General features: G+C 41.9%; 1 protein-coding gene across 6 annotated transcripts in view; it reads left to right on the forward strand.

Annotated features, from left to right (window-relative positions):
• Positions 1–20131, forward strand: part of FHIT (fragile histidine triad diadenosine triphosphatase) — a 1027317-nt gene that overhangs the window by 216340 nt on the left and 790846 nt on the right. For 5 of the 6 annotated variants that reach the window (XM_081854051.1, XM_081854045.1, XM_081854047.1 and 2 more), the window contains one exon: positions 2146–2216. The exons of the other annotated variant lie outside the window; for it this stretch is intronic. The gene's annotated coding sequence lies outside the window, so the exon portion shown is untranslated. The remainder of the gene's footprint in view (positions 1–2145; positions 2217–20131) is intronic. 6 annotated transcript variants of the gene reach the window in all.

Genomic DNA, 20131 nt, shown 5'->3' on the forward strand with positions numbered 1-20131 from the left:
AGCTTCCCTAAAATAACAATTGCTGCTGTTTCTAATATTTGTCCAGATAATATATTTGGTGATTAACTGAAGTGTTTCCATCAGACTTCTGTTTATTTTGCAGCTTCCAGTGTAATTATTATGCTGATTTTATGATATTCGTTGTTGAACATGAAAATGATTTCAAACACACAGTGGTTGTTTTGCTTCAGCCTCAGTAGGAATAAAGAGACTTGAAGTTTTATGAACTGGAATGGTGCATTTTGGAGATTGGCATTTTCTAGAATAGTTCTAAGTTGTCTTTGGGTGCAAGTATGGGTAATGATTTTGAAATAAAAATGTATGCTATGACATATATTTTTGAGCTGACCCAGCCTTGATTTGAACAGAGCTCTGATGACAGCCCTAGCAGAATTGTGGAATTATATATGCTGGTTTTCTTACCAAATGTAGTCTTCATCCATAGCATTTTAAGATTAAAAAAACAGTGTAAGGAAAATAAAATGCTTATTCTGCTGTGGGTGGCATTCAACTCAGTTTTACTCAAAGGAGACCCATGGAAATTCATGAACATGACAAAGTTATGTCCATTAATTACAGTGGGCCTACTCTTTAAGTAAAAGTTTGGTTGACTGTCAACCTATGAAAGTTGCATAACCACTGAACTTTACTGCCACTAACACTGCAGGCAAATACGGATGCCGTGTTGTGTGGCTTAGAGGATTTTCACCCTTATTTGTTTGGATCTAGGTTATGAGTTTTCTCCTCGGTTAGAGCCAGAAGGTATATTGCTGAGAACTGGCATTGGGTTGGGGCGGGGGGGTTGCGTACAAAATTGGCTGCGCCCAAGGTCTTTGCGTTAATGCTAATTAGGCAGGTAAAAAGCAGAATATTTCATTTGATCCAGTGTGTGAACATTAACATCCCACCACCCTGAAATTGCTAGCAGCTAAGTTGGAGTTCATGGAGTTATTAAATATAATGAGGGCTCTCGCGCTTTGTGATGGTGCTCACTGGATGTTTACAAAGAAAAAGCTTATGTCTTGCATTCTGCATTGGGGATATTTTTTTTTATTTTCATTTTTATTACATTTCCTGACTTCAGTATCTAGGTCAGTCTATGAGAGAGGGGAATTTTATGACAGGCTCCCCAAGATGACTAAGAAGGATACAGGAAGACTGAATGTAGTTTTGTCCTTCTCTCTTTCTAACCTTTGCCATTCTTACCACCCCCTCCCTGGTCAATTTAATAGGAAGGAACAGTAGGAAGAAACACGAGCTTTGTTGTAGGTTAAAGGTAGTCTGCATCTGGGTCCCTTCAGACTTCATGAATTGCTCATGTTGTTAATGTAGTGCCATAGATGTATGTGGACCTTTACAGAGTAACTGTCTGAGGTGCAAAATATGGGAGACGACAGAGGAGCGCAGAGGAAAATGGAGATAAGAGCAACAGGGGAAGAATATGCATTCATTTATTTTGGGTAGCGGGGAGGCTGCAGATCTCCAGTTGTTGCTGTACTCCAGATCCCAGGCAGCATGATCAGTGGTCATGGATGATGGGAGTTGTAGTTCAGCAACATATGCTGGACTGCCATCTCATTCAAAAAATTAATAGTGCTTTTGCTGGTGATGTTGGCAGGTGGAACAGTCAAGGAAGGGTTTGGTAGCAGCAGAGATAATTGACAGCTCCCCTTCTCAAGTTACTTAATGTGTGAAGGGGAATCAAAAGGTGGCATTTTTTTTGAGCAGGGGGTGGGGGGATGTCATTTTGAGCCACTTGTGTCCCATGGCAATACCAGGTCAGCTAGAACTGGATGGAACTCAGTTCCGGCACCTCTCAGGCGGGTGCCATTGCCATTCTAAGGGTAATATTCTTGTTGAGTTCCAGAACCTCTTTTTCTAGAAAAATAGCAGAAGGCAACACCATTCACAAATTAAAAAGTTATCTCTCGCTCACACTGTATTATCATATGAAAGTCTTCCAGTTTCCCCCCTTTAAAACTACAAACTCTCTTCTGCAGAAAATGATGTTCCAATCCCCTCCCCGCCAAATTTCACTGGCTTTTCTCTTCTGCTTTTCCTCCTCCCCCAACTCTCTTTTAAAGTTTTCTTTGTAAAACTACAAGCTGAGGGTCAACACTACCTCTCTTTTTTCTCTCTCAACAGGAGCAGAAAATTTTCTCTCTCAAGACTTTCTAGTGCTAGAAGAGGCCCTGAGGCAGGACAAGCAAAAAACGGTAGGAAATACAGACCTTTGCGTAAAAAATGTGTGATACCTCATGGGAGACACAAATAGTTCACAACAGATATTTACCAGGCCAAAGTGAAGCTTCAGAAGATCTTTGGCTTTGCCAACAAAGGCAAAAAGTAAAATGCAAATAACTTGGAATCACATATTTTCTTCTAATTCATGTGTCATCTCTTGGGCACCATTCACACATTTATTGGGTCACTATTACAATTTAAATGGTGGAGGAATGTGTTTGCTTCCCTCGCCTCAAATACACAGTGCAGTGGATTGTCAATGTAAAAGTTCATGCATGCAGCAGCTGGCCAAGACATTGCATTCTCTGACCCTCTCTTTCAAGGAAATGAGGCAAATGGCTAGAGGACTCATGCCCTATTTTATATTAGAAGTCTGTATATGTATGTTGGGTGAACTTGCATTCCTATTCCTCATGAAAGATTTGTCCAGCCAGATAATCTAGCCCAGGGGTAGGCAACCTAAAGCCAGTGGGCCGGATGCGGCCCAATCGCCTTCTCAATCTGGCCCACAGACGATCCGGGAATCAGTGTGTTTTTACATGAGTAGAATGTGTCCTTTTATTTAAAATGCATCTCTGGGTTATTTGTGGGGCATAGGAATTTGTTCATTCCCCCCCCCCCAAAAAATAGTCCAGCCTACCACATGGCCTGAGGGGCAGTGGACCGGCCCACGACTGAAAAGGTTGCTGACCCCTGATCTTGCCTATGTCTGTCCATGTACCATGATGTGCCAGATGAAGTCTTTGACTGCATCGAATCCATGTTGCCTTAGTATGTGAGAGGTGCTAAGGTGAAAAGAGAGCTGGTTGCATTCTGAGATCCTTCTACGTCAGGGCTTCTGTGTTTGATACTTGATTCTGTAAACTTGAACTGTACTCACATAGTAAAAAACCATGTGAAGTGAATGTGTAAAAGCAGGATCGTGGTGGCTTGTCCCCAGCCGTATGTGCATCCAACTGAATGGATGCACAGAGTTTCTGACTTTTTTTTTCGCTTGGGCATTGATTAATTTATAGATTGTGTTTGTGTGTATTTAGTTTTTGTAAATCATCCTGAAAATAGTTTTTTTTAAAATGAATATAGGTTAAATAACTATCTCATTTTGTTCCCCACTGATTAGACTTTTTTGTGTTTTGTTTGGGTGGGCGATTTGCTCCAGATTAGTAAACGGAAGAGGAATCTGCCAGTGCGCGTGTAAACATTGCTTCTGCTCCCAAAATAAGTCTGCTCTTCCTTCTCCTCCACATTTCACATTCTTTTCAAGGAAATGGCTGCTTCTCCTTGCCATATTTCCAGCAGAGAAAATCAGAGTCATGGGCTGCAGTGACAGCCCTATTGTGTTTTAAAGATGATTAAGAAGGCAGCACTTCTGAGACTAGATTTATTTATATTACCTAACGAAAGATTCACAGTCCCATATATATTTCAGAATTGGACTTTCCTCGAAGCCCCATCAGTAACTGGCTGATGAATTGCATCATTTGAGGCCTGACGGAAGAACGGCTGGGTGATACTTCAAGAGGACTGAAGACATTATAAAAACCCTTGTAATAGACTTAATGCTTTGTACCAACAAACTGCACCAAGGCTGCACATTCCTAAGCAGGCAAATGCTTTGTGGCACAGTTTTCACATGCACCTGAAGGACAAAGGCAAGGACACATTTTAGGACTCAAATGGACTGTGCCCTCTTCATTTAACCCTTGCAAACACATGATTTAATAGGCTTTCTAATGGGCACATTTAGGTACTTGACCTAACCGGTGACTGAGCAGTCGTAATTTGATTTGATTTATTATATTTCTGTGCCACTTTTCATTCAGAAGAATCGCAAAGCGTCTTATAAACAGTAAATAACAATGACATAACAGAACATCAGAAATACAGCACAAATCAAACAGAACAATTATATAATAATTATATAATAATACTGAGGGCAACTTGGTGCCAGGAAGCCATGTTGCTGTACTCCTTACAAGAGGATTGGCTTCTGAGTGTGTGATGCTGTGTTTTGAACACAGCCTGAATACAGATTTGTCTCTGTGTTGGGTCTGTACTATGAGCCAGCTTGGACGAATAATGTAGTCAGGAATGAAAGCAAGAGCACACCTTACGCTTCCTCACAAGCCAGCACAGCTGCCCCATTTCTGATCCCACCATGCAGGAATGTAACATTTTAATGGTGCCCACACACAGGCAGTCCAATGCACCCATTTAACATGGTTAATCTCTCCAATAATACATTTTATACTAAGCCTACTAATGTTGGGTCATCTTAAGTTCCTCTTATGCCTGAACTGCCAATGGCATTGGAAGTTGGGGGGGGGCTGGTGGTGAGAGAGAGTAAGACATATGTTTGCTCCTCAACAGGGAGCAGTAACAGAAAGCATTGTCTAATTTGACTCTATAGTGTTAGCTATTGCATCTGACAGCTCAGTTGTCTCATGTCATGCTGGGCACTCCAGCAGCTGGCAGAGGAATGTGACAACCTCTAAGAGCAGAGCAGAATGATTCTGGATCTGTCAAATACTGGGCAACAGTATTTTGCTGTACATAGCTCTTGGCCTGCCAGGCTCAGATTCGAAAAGGACTCAAGTTTTTATGCAGGCAGAGTCCAGTTGGACAGTTGGTTGTGAGTCACCTGACTGTGACTCAGCAGATCTTTGGACAGAACCATTCTTAGGTCTGGATTTGAGGGTTTGTGCAGTAGATTTCTGCTCTGGTGATTGGCTTTGCTTGTTACTACACTGAACAAACTGCCTGATAAAGCTCCATACTAAGATTTAACCTTGCATCCCCGCCCCACCCCCATTAAGTTTCTCATCCTCGTAGCTGCAAAGATGTATTTTAAAACATCATAGAGGAACTGTTGCAGGGAAATAGGGTAATAAGAAAAAAAACCCCCAATCCTAACTCATTATAACTTTTCACTCTCACGATGTTTAGGTTTGTACATCAATATTTCCGCCCCAAAGCTGAGTGATCTTAGGTTTTTATTGATTTTGCTTAACAATCTTACGTAAAATGGAAACTAAATGAAAGTTAGTAATAAAGGAGAATGACATATACATGACTCTTATATATATGCACCCTAATCAGTATGCTATAGAATACCAATCATCCTACAAGAAGAAATTAGCTGGCACAAAAATATCTTAGGAGGAGGATGACACATTCCTACTCAACATGTCATAAATGAGATAAAACTAGGAGGAGAAAGCAGAAGTTTTTGTTGAAACATTCCAGTCACCCTTAAGCTTAGTATTTTGCAACTAAGGGAGCAATTTCAGGCAATATGTCCAGTAACCTGAGTTGAGGAGACGCCATGTTGATATATATGAAACATGAAGCTGATTTATGATGGAATTCCTTTTTTGGGGGGGGGGCAGTTTTGGCACGGCACTAAAGAAATTGGGCTGGATCGAGACCAACCTGGTCACTCTTAATTCTCCCTGAAATTAATAGGGCTTGGTTAGTCATAACAAACTTCTTGTCAGGCTGAAGTTCCATTCATCCTTGACCACTGAGCATATTGGCTAGGGATGATGGGAACTGACTTTGGGAGGACCACATGCTCCCCATTCTTGCTATAAAATTTCCAGTACTTATTAATGGAAGGTTTGACCAATGTAAAGAGAAAAAATGTGCACTGCATGTATTAAGTTTCACTGATCTCAGCAGAGCTTTGAAATAAGTGTGCGTGGGATTGAAGTCTCAGGGTGCTAATCACTGACCTTACCTGAAAGGTGAAACTAAGGTAAGGGGCTTCAACAAATATGGTGGGGGCAGCACTGAAGTTTCAGAATTAGGATAATGTATTGGAAGTAGCTGTCGTTATTTATATACCACCTGTATGTGATAGTCTATATTGAAATTGTTTGAAGTACACAGTGGCACAATATTCCTAAGCCAAGAAAGCAGAAATATTGAAAGGGTTTTTTTCTGATAGAAAGGAGCACTTTTGATGCAATGGGTTTATGCATATCATGAAATTATTGCCTGGGAGCTTTCCTTTCCTTTATAAGAGGCAGAAATAACTTTTTTGATTGTGCCTTTGGGCACAGATGCTTTAGAATCCTATTTGCCAAATTGATTCCTGAGCAATTTGCTCTGGGTGAAGAAGTGTGTGTGTGTGTGTGTGTGTGTGTGTGTGTGTGTGTGTTAGATTTCATATGAAGGATCTGGCTGAAGTACACTGCTAGACAGGATTGGGGGGAAAAACTATTATTCTTTTCTGAACCTACTGCCTTCTCTTATGAAAACAACTAAATATTAAATCGCACATATCTATGATTTATTCCCAAACTTCTTCATTTGTCTTCTGCAAAGTAAACATTAATTGCTGTGTGATGCTGTTCACCTTGTGAATGTTTAAGGGAAACACTCCCACTTGCAAACAAGCCACAAAGCCTGTTGCCTATAAGAATGAAAGATTAAGAGCCAGTTCTGTTCTGCAATAAAATACTCTGTTGTCAAGACTGAGATTTCCCTGTGGGGGGAAATAATCAGTGTTGCAAGGAAGCTCCTCTGAAGTGTTCAGTAAAAAAAAAAAAAAAAGGTGCTATTTTGTGATGGTGTAAAAAGCTTTTCACCTGAGGACAAAATTATCTTGAATCTCTATTGTGTTAGCCAATAAAGCCATACAGCTGAGAATATCAAAACTGAGGTTTGATTCAACTGCTTTTCTTGCCAGCTAGTGTAATCACAGCTAACTGGGTTTACAGCAGAACGTGTGATTGGGTCCAATACTTTTAATTTGTTCCAGGGCTGCCATATTTTTCATCAAGCCAGGAGTGTGGTGATGCTGGAGCCAACTGCATGATTGACCACCTTCATCCAGGGGTGCCCTCCAGATGTTGCTGGACTACTCTTGCTTGACCATTAGCCATTCTGGCTGGGGCTAATGAACACCCTGATACATCCATTCTGCAAGGATGCCACCAGATATGAAGCCAAACGTCACCATATTAAATGTATGGGTAGTAATAGTTCAGGGTGTGTAGGGTGTTAGGGGAGGGGGAGTACCTCTAGCGGGCGACACATTGTTCTTCTTCTGCAGTAGTTTGTCCACTTTGGGCCTCCACCTTTCACTTAGCCCTCACCTCTTGGCTCCTAGAAGCTGTCAGCATGCAACAGCGGCCACACTCCAGGAACAGCTTCAACTGACGGGCTAAACCAGGTGAGGGTAGCCACTGGGTCTCAAACCTTCGGTGAGTTAGGGATTTCCCCTGCAGGCTCCGGCAGATGGAGCGGACGAGACCAACAGTGGGTCCAGTGGTCAGGATCGTTGTTTTTCTGTAGAGCAGTGGTTCTCAACCTGTGGGTCCCCAGATTTTGTTGGACTACAGTTCCCATCATTCCTAGCCAGCATGACCAGTGGTCAGAGATGATGAGAGTTGTAGTCCAACAACATCTGGGGACCCACAGGTTGAGAACCACTGCTGTAGAGGGAAGTGAGGGGTAGATGGGACTCCTAAACCTGGAAAGGTAGCCCACCTAGGAGAAGGAAAAACTGATCCTAGACCTCCATTGCCTTGTGGGTTACCTTCGGGAGAAGAAAGGGCTAAGGAGTAAACCCCACATTTTAGTCCCTAAAATGGTTGGATGGCGCCTTGTATGCCTCCTTCCAGAAACTCCTACAGACACCAAACATGTTGCTCTGCTTTCCTTTGGACCACATCAGTGAGGCTGAACGGGGGGGGGGGGGGAGGTTCTTGTCATCTGGGCAGCCCAGGACCTCCATACACACTGCCCAGGCTTGCATCCTGGAGAGTTATCCCTCCCAGTTTGATGTCATCTGCAAATTTGGTGAGCATCCCCTCGATTCCTTCATCCAAGTCATTTATAAAGACTTTGAACCACAATGGGCCCAGGACAAACTTACACACATGACAACTTTATTCAAGGTCCTTAAGAATTTAAATAAATAAATAAATAAATAAAAATGTCAGGGAGCATATACTTTGCTTGAACTTGGTATTATTTGAATTACAGGAATTACTACTGAAACTGGCCCTCAAGTTTATTAGTTTTCTACCATTTCCTAATTATTGTTTGGTCTAAAAACCAAACATTGAGCATTCATTTTCCGACACCCCCCCCCCAAAAAAGCCTATGGACATTGGAAAGACCTGTGGCTACTGTCCCTGAGTTAGATAATCGGTGCATAAATCTGGTATTTGTATTTTGTTCATGTGCACAGGTATCCAATGACGGAATAGATATGAAAAGGGCATTACGTGAATTTTGCATTCTAACAATCAGCTACATATTCACATTTCAAGCCACATGGCACCGTGTTAAAATCTACTTTATATCCCTTTTGCAGTATGACATTGGTCGTTTGTGAGGATTACAGACATTTGAAAATGAATCACAAGGTACTAATGTTTACAAAACACGATTTTATACTGGTGTCAGTACAAAATGCCGTTTCTCAGAGTATGGTTTTGATACAGCTGAATTTCTCCATCTATCTGACTATTTCTCAATCAGTGGTATCAGACATAGTATAAATATAGAATAACTTCACTGGATTTGTACAGTATAGTGACACAACTAGCCATCCTAAATTATGTTATACAGTGGTACCTCAGCTTACAAACACCTCGGGGTACAGACACTTTGGGTTACAGACTCTGCTAACCCAGAAGTAGTACCTCGGGTTAAGCACTTTGCCGCAGGATGAGAACGGAAATTGTATGCTGGGATGCCCCATTAGCTAAAGTGGTACCTCAGGTTAAGAATAGTTTCAGGTTCAGAATGGACCTCTGGAAGTTCATAACCAGAGGTACCACTGTACATATTAAACTTCTGTGTGCAGCCTTCTCTATGGCACTAAAAGTACTGCAGAGATGTATTGAACTCCCCCCCCCCCACCGCCGCCAAGCCAATATGTCTTATTTAGCTGATCAATGTAGGTGTTAAATGTAAATTACTCTAACGTTAGACTTTCAGCAGTTCTAAGCAATAAGGTGAGAAGATATTTTGTTTTGGTAGTCTCAAGTTTACAGCAAGACACAACTATGAAAACAAATTAAGGAAGGTAATATGTAGAATTGAGTGTCTGGTGTTAATAATTCTAATAATGCAATCTCAAGATGCCACATATGTTTGATATTCTGGGCAGGTGTTCTAAAGAATACGTTGAGAATGGGTGTTTTCAGAATTTTAAAATATTTTGTTAATTCAGAATGCTAACTTCTATGCTGACTTTTTTTTGCATAATTGTGCAAATTAAAATTAATAACAGTGTTTAGAGCTCTGGCAGTGCATACTGAGGCCTTCCAGACTAAATGCTGATGAAATGTACCTCAGGGTACTCCGAACAGAAGGGACTGGGGAAATAAGAAATGTGCCTTATGTCAGAGAGGGTACACAGTTATAACCTTTGTAGGTACTGGAACTTTCCCAGAGGGAAAAGTAATTGACCCAGATGACTTCCTGGGAAGCACTTCTGTTGTCAGAAGATTGCTGTTGGACAGCCTTTTAACAGCTACAGGCAGGTGTTGGAAAAACTGTGATGCTTGCCAAATGTCCACCTGTAATGTATTGCTATGGAAATGGCATGTGCACTACAACTGCAGGTACCTTTTGGACAGTGCCTGTGACATCACTGTGAATCGCATTGCAGACTGAATGTCCCATCTACATCCATCATTTTCAATGCCCTCCTTTTAAAGGTATGATTCCCATTTCCCCCAATACTAAAACATGGATTATTATTTTTTAACCCAATGTCTCTCAAATATGCTTTTCTAGTAGCGAACAATATTATCCTGACCCTTTCTATTATGTGACAATACAGCTTTTGATAACAGATTCACCATAAAAGTTAAGCACTGAGAATCATTATCCCCATAGGAAAATGAGTTTGCATGGAAATGCATTGAATAATCCTTATTTTATTGGATTTGAGAATAAAACCAATTGCTTTCTAACTTTTGGAGCCAAAATGAAAACTAAGTGGTAGATGTTTATTTTTGATTCAGATTTGTTGTGGCCAATGGCTAGTGCAATAAAGTTATTTGGACTGGAAGAGGTAAATGCAGTGGACATATATAATTTTTATTAAATTTTCTAAATTACATTTCATTTAAACAACCTTAAATCAATGACTTCCCTTCTTCTCTTTCGGTGGTTGATTTTGCACACCATACATCCATGCATATTTTACATGAACTAAACCATTCAATAATCCATTGTTACATCCATCAAAACCTAATTTATCTTAATTCTACCACCGTTTTTAAAGGAACATAATTTTTACCCATATATTCAGCAAACATTTCTCAGTCTTCTTTAAACGTGCATTCTTCTTGTTCACTTATTCTGTATGTTAAGCATTTTCCATCAGTTTAAGTAGCCATTCTTCTTTGGTTGGGACCTCGCTTGTTTTCCATTTTTGGGCTAACAAGACATGGGCCGCTTTAGTGGCGTACATAAATACTCTTTTTTGACACCTGGGAATTTCCCTCTGAATTAGCAAGAGCCATTTTCAAATCTTAGCAGATGCCAGAATATATTTTCGTTTTCAGTTCTTGATTACTTTGCTGTTTGTTTCCACTTACCCCACTTCAGACTTTCTCGACAGGTGAGCTTGCCATGTTGAACAATGGCCATAGGTTGATCATACGTAGTATTCTACAGAAAACACGCCACCACCATACCGTATCATATGTACTATCCCTTCTCTTCTGTTTGGGTACCCTAACCGAATCACAAGAATCCTTGCACGGCTCACCTGTGGCAGGGGCATGCATTATAAGCCGATATTTATGGGTGAGGACAGGGGCTGATCTACTATGAAACTAATGAGTTTTAAGCTTCAGGGTCCCTAATCCTGGAGGGGCCCCAGAGGCAAATATATTTCACATTGCTTAAAATGTTTGTGTCTAGTAGGCCCAGTTTGAGTGGCAAGACTCAAACTGTTCAATTTTTCAGTTACAGATAGGTAGCCGTGTTGGTCTGCCATAGTCAAAACAAAACAAATTCCTTCCAGTAGCACCTTAAAGACCAACTAAGTCAGTTCTCAGAACTGACTTAGTTGGTCTTTAAGGTGCTACTGGAAGGAATTTGTTTTGTTTTGTTCAATTTTTCGTATAGATTTCAACTACCGTATTTTTCGCTCTATAAGACGCACCAGACCACAAGACGCACCTAGTTTTTGGAGGAGGAAAACAAGAAAAAAAATATTCTGAATCTCAGAAGCCGGAACAGCAAGAGGGATCGCTGCGCAGTGAAAGCAGCAATCCCTCTTGCTGTTCTGGCTTCTGTGATAGCTGCGCAGCCTGCATTCGCTCCATAAGACGCACACACATTACCTCTTACTTTTTAGGAGGGAAAAAGTGAGTCTTATAGAGCAAAAAATACGGTATTCCAAAGTTTGACAGGCAGTAGTACAGACATTGTAAAGGTGTGGTGATCTGCTGTGGAGCAATCTCATTGAAGAAGATAACAGTGGTTACCTAGACGTCATTGTTGGTTGCAATGGGGTTCCCTTGACCGTTCAAGCTTCACCCCCCCCCCAAATGTAGGTCCGCTGCTGGGTGATGGGGATGGAGACTGCATCCAGTAGTGGGGGGACACAGGTGAAACAAGATGGCCCTTATCCCTAAGCCTTGTTCTTTGTAGTTTCAAGCATGGTGTCAAGGTGATTGTGTATCTTCTGAGGGATGTGGCGGAACTCAGAGTTGCATCTCTACAAGTAGAGATGGATTGGCTGTTTTTAACGATGCCACCACTGACTCCTGTGGCGTAAACAGGAGGACAGACAGTGGAGACCAACACTTACTGTTGTTGTGATTACTCTTTCAGGGAAATGTAAGACCATTTGAATGGGGCTATTAATATATAAAAGCAACCTCTGTGTGTCATGCTTTCTGGGTGGCAGAACATTCTTAAATCATCCTTCTGGTTTCTGCTTATGGGGTCTTACCACAAATACCCCTCACACACTTGATGTCAGCAACTGGGCAGAGGAGGAGTGGTGGAGACCGCCTGTGCAGCCTGACCCTTCCAGAGAAGAAGAAGACAGTTCAGAATTACAACAGGGGTTTGAGGGAGATCACAGCTCAGAGGCAGATGAGGAAGAAAGCTGGGAAATAATGGGAGAGGAGGAGGAAGAAGAAGAAGCACCAGGGGGTGACAGTTGACGGACACAGTGTCTTTAGAAAGCATTTCAGACCCACCCCTCTCCCAGAACCCGGCAAGCATTGAAAATAGGAGAGCAAAGAGCTCAAAGGCAGAGGGCATTTTTCAGCACACATAGCGATGACGCATGAGGAAGTGGGAGAGACGGAGGGGGTGGAGTCTCACTCAGGACAACGCCATTATTCCAAGAGGCTGCATTCCCAAGCCTCTCTCTGTAAATACTGAAGAAAAAGCAGTTGGTAAGGACTTTTCCTTGTCTTATCCGTCCCTGGCAACCTGCCGTAGGGGTTGGTTTCTCTGCCGCCTAACACTTCAGAGGGGTAAAGGGGAATTCACTTTTGTGCCGTAGTATCATATTGGTGACTCTTGTCAAGCAATACAAACTTTGTTACCACACATTTCTTTTCCTTATACACTGTAAAGGTAAAGGTAAAGGGACCCCTGGCCATTAGGTCCAGTCGTGGCCGACTCTGGGGTTGCAGCGCTCATCTCGCTTTATTGGCCAAGGGAGCCGGCATACAGTTTCCGGGTCATGTGGCCAGCATGACTAAGCCACTTCTAGTGAACCAGAGCAGCACACGGAAACACCGTTTACCTTCCCGCCAGAGCGGTACCTATTTATCTACTTGCACTTTGACATGCTTTCAAACTGGTAGGTGGGCAGGAGCAGGGACCGAGCAATGGGAACTCACCCCGTCACAGGGATTCGAACCACTGACCTTCTGATTGGCAAGTCCTAGGCTCTGTAGAATAATAGTCCCCCCCCCAAATCCTGTCTAGCAGTGTACTTCAGCCACCCATGTCCCACCTTATACTTAGTTACCACTTAGTTATTTTAAGTTTTATACCAGTTATTTTTGTATCGGTTTTATACCAGTGAAAAGCTTTACGTTTTCTCGATGAATTTCATTTTGCTGCTGTCCACGCTGCTATCCATGTTAGTACCTGAACAACGAAACAAAAAGCCTCATCCCTTAAATAGTCTGCAGTCCCTTTTGGTTTTATAACATCATCAGCATTGAAAAGTGTATCGTCTGCTCCTTCACCCGCGCCATTAATGGAAGACGTGGAACATTCTAGATGTTGCACTGACCCCTGTACAGTGTAGCTGGTTAAGTCTTTCCGGTCCGGCAAATGCATGGATTGTTTATATCTATTACTCGTGGGCCTGCAATACCCGTCTTTAAACTTAAATAGCATTCCAATTATGAAGTGGAATCCGCGGGAAGGAAAATTGGAGCAACAAGAACAGCTGCAACAAACTAAGTCGTGGCATGTAATGAGAAACAGATGATTTATTTCTGTTCAGTAAGAAACTACTTTCATTATAAGAAAACAGCAACAGACACCCTTCATTTGGATACCTTAGTAAATTTTCTCCCGTGAATACTTCAGGCTTTATTAACCTTAAGGGCTTGTAATTGGAATGAATGGCATCAATTGTATGCAGTCATTTATATCTTCGGTGTGAGGGATATGGCAGCATTGCACACAGTTGCACCAGGGATTCGATGTGTTACTGAAAACCAGGTAAACGGCAGAACAACAATAAAAGAAAATCAATAGCATATGGGGCAAGGGAACATAATGTTTAATGCACAAAATGTGTAATGTCCCAGGAAGATCACCACTGAGATTGGGCTACCAAGTCAGTTACAGCTTCCAGAAATGCATTTGTACAACAGACACAAACAGGTTGATTTTGGTATGCCATATGTGGGTCTAGTATTCAAAGAGGAAGAGAGCAAAATAAACAGAATAATAGATAATAATATTGCTTGGGCAACAGGAACGATTGGTTGCCTAAATGGGAAGAACTGTACGAGTGTTCCAAGCTTGTTGCATGTCATTCTGTGCTCAAGAACATAATAGCAGCAATCCAGTCATGGCTTAGCACTTTGAAGTCCCATTGATTGAAACAGGAGAATTTAATTGTGTGCTTAACTCTCCTGCAGAAATCAATGGGACTTGAAGATGCTTTGGCTGGATTGTACCCAAAGTCTTTCAAGATGATCAGTTTCACTTCCTGATCAATCAGACTTTTAAAAGTCTATCACAAGGACAACAGTCTTGAGATGGCTTGTTCTTCTAACTAGATCAGGTTCTGCAGCCCTTTAAAAATTGAGCTAAAGCATGTCTATGACAGCAAACTGAACAAGAAGCCTGTCTCTTTTTTTCCCCCACGCAAAAATTCTGCTACCCATCCGTAGTCCTTTGAGATAGCATGGACTGTAAATCTAAATAAATGTTAAAGCAGTGAAGGAAAACATCTGTAAAAAAGATTGAAAGGCTTTTGTAGAAGCCCCTGAGGTCTGACTGCATCTCACAGTTGATATATAAAAGTTTTCACTGGGTGCATTTGCTAAAAAGGCTTTGAGAAAAATGTTTTCAAGGATGGAAAAGGCCTGGTGTCGGATGCTCGAAAGAGTTGGGCTTCTATTTATTTTGTGATGCAGAAGCCACTGTAGGCAGGGTGCATTAAAAAATAAAATAAAATCGTGTTTGCGTCATGAGGACTGAAGCAGTTTCGTTACCAGCACGAAACAATCATACCCCAGTCATGGTTACTTGGAACTTAATGTGTTTCAGAAGGATGAGGCCTGATTCTGTGGGTCTGCTTCAGTTGCCGTGACTGGAAGCAGTATTTTGATGGCTTCCCCTTCCTAGCTATAGGCATGGATGGAAGGGAAATGAGAGCTGCTTAGTCCATTCCTTGAAGACAAGAAGCAACCAGACCTGAATTGTTGACCTTATATCACAGGAGAATGTATTTCGATGTGTTTTTGTTGAGGTGAATGAAACAGTGTTGTTGCATGTTCTCATAGTGCCCATTACGCCTTGTTCTGTGTACTTGGAAAAAAAATTATGAAAACCATGAAGAAATAGAATGGGAATTTGGATTGTTACATTTAGATAAGATCATGTATCATGTATTGTTAGCCATTATTTTCCCCAAAGATGAATGAGCAGAAAAAACTTCGCCGTACATACAAACACTTAAATAATTTAGCAGCCATAAAGGAGGCAATTGATACATTAAAATACATAAGAGCTAACCCATTTTTAATGCTTCAGTGAAGTAATCTGAAATAAAGATGTACAGAAGAAGAGAGCGCATAAGCCTGCTGTTTACATTATGTGGATTATACATAAGGTCATAAAGAAACTGACAGGCGTTTTATGGCTTTATTGCTTTGTTGTGTAGATCATCGGGAATGTATAAGTGTAATTTCAATGGAGACAGAGGCTTTTGCTTGCACTTTTAAGATGGTTATTATTGAGAATCAATATGCCACAGTTCCAATGAGGGGTGTTTTGTTTTTTTAATACTTGAAAAAGAAAAGAGCAAAGCAAGGAATAAAGAAGAAAGTAGGGGCAAAGCAAGCAACTCTGCCTCTTTGGCCTGGTGTGGACATACTCCTCAGCAAGGTGGGTTGCAGGATGAAGAGAAACTTCTCCAGTTTTGTTGTTGTTGTTGTTTAGTCGTTTAGTCGTGTCCGACTCTTCGTGACCCCATGGACCACAGCACACCAGGCACTCCTGTCTTCCATTGCCTACTGCAGTTTGGTCAAACTCATGCTGGTAGCTTCGAGAACACTGTCCAACCATCTTGTCCTCTGTCATCCCCTTCTCCTTGTGCCCTCCATCTTTCCCAACATCAGGGTCTTTTCCAGGGAGTCTTCTCTTCTCATGAGGTGGCCAAAGTATTGGAGCCTCAGCTTCATGATCTGTCCTTCCAGTGAGCACTCAGGGCTGATTTCCAGTTTTAACAACCATCAAATGTTAGGTGAGTACAGGTGTTTTTTTTGCCCCAGTGGGAACTTGCCAGAACTCAACCCCTCTCAGGTGGGCGCCATTGCCATTCTAAGAAAACGAGGGAAGTGTTCATGATGAGTTCTTTCACCTCTTTTTCTCCCCCCCCCCAAAAAAGAGGTACTGGGTGAGTACCATGTTTAAAGCTAACTAGGGTTCCTGATGGGAGCCAGGATCCACCAGTTCTGCCTCCCATCCACATCTTCTATTGATCTTGAGGATCCCTAGACTCTCATGAGTTGTCTTTTTTTTGGGGGGGGGAGTGATGCAGACTGAAGCACAGATTGTGGAAATTGGGGGGGGGGGCTTCTACATGAGTGGAACTCCACTAGCATTTTTCTGGATCCAGCCCATTGACTTTAGCACAATGCTTAATTGCGGTTCACAGTGAAGCCTAGAATTTGCTCCCAAGAAGAAAAGGACAAGAGGAAGAGGAAATGTCCCAGTGTCACAAACCTAGTCCGTGTGACAACACCTAGCTGTTAGGGGGTTTCATTTTATTTTTGTTGGGCATTACCAAAAATAAACACATGAAATGAAATGAAACTTCTCTGCTCTCAGGTGTACTGCACCAACAAACCATAAGGATTGCCTTTAAATTTTCAGAATTGCTCATTCTACTTAGCGAGAGTAGCTGTTGAACGCAGGTCCTGTTTGTGGGCTGCTTGTGGGTTAGCCACTGTAAGAACAGGATGTTGGACCAGGTGAGTCATTGGTCTGATCCAGCAGGGCTCTTATGTTCTAATGCTGCCACATCCTATTTTTACATCCTGGTGTCTTGTCAGACTCTTCCAGTGTACAGTTTTACAAGAATAGCAATTCATCATTGTTGTCTTATACGTCTGTGACTTAAAATGTTGCCTTCCGTGTTCCATTTCCTATGCTCTCAAGCCGCATTCATCGAGCACAGTGGGACATAAAACTCGCTGATTCTATATTGGTCTACCGCTGCAAAGCAATACAGTAGCACCTAGTGCACCTAGTGCAACTTTAGCATCTAATAATTGTCAGTCACTAGTAAGGTCACAATGCCAATTGCTCAATATACCATAATTGCTAACTTGTTCAAGACTATACACAACAGGTTACAATGCAAGTTGTCCTTTGCTTAGGCAACTGATGCCTCATAGTGTCAGTCCATTTTTGCTAAGCTCCAAATCAAGCCTTGAAGTGAGATTGAATCTCTGCCCTGCAGCCTGCCTCTGGCATTATCACTCCTCTGTCCTCTGCATTTCCTACAATATGAATTCACTCGCTCATGGACCATAATGCTTCTGATTTCACCAGCCGATCTATTTTTATGCTACGTACACTATTTCTCGCTGCAAAGCTTGAACAGCAGACCTTAAAGAGCAGAGAAAAGACATAGGAATTTATTATTAATCTCTGTGCAATTAGTACGATTTATGTGGGTGTTTGTTTTACAGGTCTACGGGCATATCACACCGATGTACAATACGCCATGGCTTCTACAACCTCATTTAATTAATAAATAAATTGACACCGTTATTCTCTGCACCTTCTTTGGCTAAATGATTGCCTCTGACTCTGCACTGCCTGTGACATGTTCTATTTGCTTATCGCAGAAGACTTTAGATTTTGCATTAGCCTCGTGGGAAATTCACGAATGCCTTTCTTTTCGCTCCATTGAAAACAAATGTAGAATTTTACTAAGCTTTCAAAGAACTGTATGCAGCCCATCTGGGGAAATGGGTTGCGCTATCAATAGCTCAGGCAGGTTTTCACTCTTCCCCTCACTCTTAGGTGTCCTTGATTTTAATCCTTGGGGGCTGCGAGCATCCCTTTTCAACTTGAATTAAACAGCTGCCATAGTTGCAGAACGAAGACTTGCAATGTGCTTCTTAATGGTACTGCCATTCAGGTTTTTTTTTTTTTTTTAAAGTAATTTTAGGGTTGTGTTGATTTGGAGGACAAAACCGTGGTGTGATGTTAGATTTCAGGTCTTGAATACTGTTGAGCAGCCCATAGACCAGTTTAGTTGAGCAACAGCTTGGCTTTATTCTCCCCTCTCTCCAATATTTGCCCTGATATGCTAAAGTTCCAACAGAGGAGCTAAACAGCATGGCCCTACATTCCATGGAGTCCTCTGCCGCACCAAAAGATGCCATTTGCATTCAAAGCATTGTGTGTGTGTGTATCTTCAAGAGTTTTCTAACAAGAATGATCGTTCTAACAAAAGAACCAGAACAGACAGTAGTTCGAGATGCTTGAGGCATCTGTTCGCGATGTTTCCTCTGCACTAAAAGAATCGGTGGGTCTTTTACATTTCAGATCTAAGGAGACTAAATGCCTAGGTGAAGTTTTGGCATTTATGAACACTCACATCCTACAGCATCAAGGTGTGGGTATAGTGCAGTTCAATGGAGAGACTTGAAAGCCATTTGCTTGCATTTCCCAGCACATCAATTGCAAATCAGGACTGAAAGATTTGAAGTCGGAGGAAAAATTCTTCCAGAATAAGAGTTCATCCTCCTGGCAATAAATTATAAAAACCACGATGTGAGAGAGTGTTTTCTTTTTGTTTCAACTGGCAATGTCAGAGACCATTTCAGGATTTCCTCCCCTAATATATCTATCCTAGTATTCTTTCTGAACTCCCCCACTCCCCCTGCTTACAACCCTCTATACTTCTGCAAACCATGTCCCTTTGGGTATGGCAGAAAGACTTCAATTGATTTTATTAGAAAGGATTAAAATTTCCACCCTTTTCATTCAACCTTGTATGCAAAACAAAACACAAATTGGGTGTCATGTTTTATCCTGTAGAGTCAAACGTTCATACGTTTAAAAATTGAATAGATGCAGAGATTAGACTGTTGTAGAGGCATTCCTTTTAGACTGGCATTTGATGTAATTTTTTAAAAAAGGAATCTTAGAATCTGCTGAGTCCCCCATCCCCTTGACTGAGCATCTTTGATCTTGTGAGCATTCTAGTTGCACAGGGGGAAGCTTTCAGTAGTGCAATGTTGCCAAAAAGCACACTGAAGAAAAGGATAATAGAATAATGGAATTGTAAAGTTGGAAGGGACCCCAAGAGTCATCTAGTCCAACTCTCTGCAATGTAGGAGTCTCTGCAATGCAGTGCTAAGCGAAGAACAAATCTTGGTTGCAGCTCATTGTTTGGAATGAGACAAACCAAGAGCTCAAGATTTGTCATAAACGCTAATCCAAACCATGGGTTAGTTCTGGGTAGCACTGAGGCAGCAGGAGTGGAGAGCAGCAAAGTGGCTGTGATTTTTCCTCCAAGCGCGCGCGCGCGCGCACACACACACACACACACAGCCATGTTTTGGCTTAGCATCACGGGCTGACCAGGCCAGTGAAGGCTGGGAAGCTGAGTGGGAGGAGAAGCAAGGACAAAATGGAGATACGTGTGATGCACCCAGCTGTAACACTCCCTTGGAGAGGAAAACTTTAGAGCAAAAAGGCCAGTTACATAAAGAACGCCAGCCCAACCTAGATAAGTCAAAGACAGGACACTCCAGTAGCCCCTTGGTTGATCTTGAAATTCACCATCCATTACCCTGGCTGGAACCTGATCAGCCATCGCCAAGTGACGCTCCTCCCAAGGGAAATGCGAAAGACAGACAAACAGAGACAGATTTAATTGTCTTCGACGAAGACCCCCCAATTGCTTTAGCAAATGTCAGCGGGGTCCATGGATTAATCGAGCCCCCCGGAGTAGCGAAGGAAATACATCAGGGGCTTCAAGTGATAATCAACCTTCTGATATGCACTTAGCTTGACTTTATGCCACAGCTGGGAACCTGGTGCAGAATTCCTCTCTGCAGTTGTTATCATGGAATGTGGCAGGGTGGTTTTCTAAGCTATGTCTCCCTGATTTCACAAAGTTAATATAGTCTGTTTACATGAAACCTGGTCATCACGTCACATTGAATTT

Source organism: Podarcis erhardii (genome assembly GCF_964252035.2).
Source record: "Podarcis erhardii genome assembly, chromosome: 2".
Taxonomy (NCBI): Eukaryota; Metazoa; Chordata; class Lepidosauria; order Squamata; family Lacertidae; genus Podarcis; species Podarcis erhardii.